Source organism: Cervus elaphus, chromosome 14, assembly GCF_910594005.1.
Source record: "Cervus elaphus chromosome 14, mCerEla1.1, whole genome shotgun sequence".
Lineage (NCBI taxonomy): Eukaryota > Metazoa > Chordata > Mammalia > Artiodactyla > Cervidae > Cervus > Cervus elaphus.
In genome coordinates, this window is record NC_057828.1 from 12,188,046 (window position 1) to 12,190,222 (window position 2,177).

A 2,177-nucleotide genomic window follows, 5' to 3' on the forward strand; every position below is an offset into this window, starting at 1 on the left:
TTAATTTCATGGCTGCAGTCACTATCCACAGTGATTCTGGAGCCCAATAAAATAAAATCTGTCACTGCTTCCACCTTTTCCCCATCTATTTGTCATGAAGTGATGGGACCGGTTGCAGTGATATTAGTTTTTTGAATATTGAGTTTTAAGCCAGCTTTCTCACTCTCCTCTTTCACCCTCATCAAGAGGCTCTATAGTTTCTCTTTAATTTCTGCCATTAGAGTGATATCATCTGCATGTCTGCGGTTATTGATATTTCTCCTGGCAAACTTCATTCCAGCTTGGGATTCACGCAGCCCGGCATTTCCCATGATGTACTCTGTGTAAGTTAAAAAAGCAAGGTAACAATATACAGCCTTGACATACTCCTTTCTCAGTTTTGAACCAGTCTGTTTTTCTGTGTACAGTTCTAACTGTTGCTTTTTTTTTTCTTTTCTTAAACATTTAATTCACATTATAGAGGGATTTATGTTTGCTTTTTTCCAATCATTAACTGAGTGGTTGAGGAGTGCTGAATCCATCACTACTTTGATGACACAGTTAAGATTCCAGATTCACTTTTCCAGGTACCAAGAGTTCCCTCTAAATCAAGTCTGCCTTTGTATATATATTTTTACTGAATACAGTAATGCCTGTCGGTATCTCTGAAGCATAATCACATCTTAGGTCGGTATTTCTCCAGGTAAAGCAGCTGTTTGGAATTGAATGCTCCCTTTCTTTTTTTGTCTTATAAATTGAACTGCATTTTCATTCTACATGTATACTTAATTCAACATTCCACATTCAGTCAAAGCAAGTGCAACCTGTACAGGTGCCCTTCCCAATCCTGCAACACAATGCACGGCAGCTCAGCAACCTGGTTCTTCACATTTGGTTTTTAGTAGGCTTAGCTAATCATCTACTATCTGATTAGGGGGTGACGCTCTACTGTCAAAAGGCCAATCTAGAACGTGGGTTTCCTTCTTTTTCAACATGTAGCATCATAAACTCGAGCCAAAGTTGTCACTTCATACTTCTTCAGTTCCTCTGTGAACGAATTTGTTGAGGGTAGCATTGGTAGTGTTGTGGGTCATCAGAAAACTCATGTTCTCATAGGAGATCTCCACAAGGGCTGGACGGTTCATTATGGCAAATAAAAAGTGTGACCTTGCATGTGTGTGTGATGGTGAAAATGAAAAAAAAGAAAAAAGAAAAAATCAATAAATCTTGAAATGTTTCACAGCAGAAAACATTAAAAAGACCACGAAAATGCCTAAATCAGTTTTCTCTATTCAACTTGCTTATTCTTTCAGAAATTTCTCTCTTCAAGATAAGCAGAAGCATTTGGAATCCACTTGAATCCAAATTCAACTTGGGCCTCAATGTCTGTTAATGTATACCTTCAGACTACAAAAAAAAAATCCAACTACATACAAATCTTAAGCAGACTTTACTACATGTAGGCACTAATGAGACAAGTTAAAAGCGTAGGTCGCTCTCCACTTTTGTTTACTTGTAGCTTAATTTTACTGGAGTCATTAAAAGAAATATGCTTGCAAAAAAAGAAAAGAAAAAGATACAACTATTTCTGAGGCCAATCGGAAGTGTCCAGAGTCTTCACAAGGCAATACTATTTATGGCACATAGAGCCTCCAAGCTCACTTGTCAGCAGAAACGCCATGCTGAGCCTGACAGAAGTCTGCCCTCACGCACAGAGTAGCCATAAATATGCATTATATATTCCAATGAAAAACGCTGCAGAGCCGAGGCCTGGGCATTGAAGTCTGGCGGCGGCGGTGACTCCCCTCCAGCCTCTGCGCGCACACCAGGCTCGGCCCCGCGGCGGCGCGTGTCCGAGTCCTTGTAGATGCTGCTGCTCCAGCTGCTGCTATGGCCGCAGCTGCCCTGTGGCGTCGCCTCTGCGCTGTGACCGCCCGCCGCCGCTCCCGTCCGACGATGGTTACTTGCATATAGGTTTCTCAAGGGACAGGTAATGGGATTTGGCATTCCCATCTCTTTAAGAATTTTCTACAGCTCCTTATGATCCACACAGTCAAAGGCTTTAGCATAATCAATGAAGCAAAAATAGATCTTTTTTTTTTTTTTTTGGTTGGTTGTTTGTTTAATTCCCTTGCTTTCTCAATGATCCAACAAACATTGGCAACTTGATGTCTGCTTCCTCTGGCTTTTCTAAATTT

General features: G+C 40.9%; 1 pseudogene; it reads right to left on the reverse strand.

Moving 5' to 3' along the window:
- Positions 1-613: 613 nt before the first annotated feature.
- On the reverse strand, positions 614-1,124 carry LOC122708003 (annotated as a pseudogene).
- Positions 1,125-2,177: the final 1,053 nt, after the last annotated feature.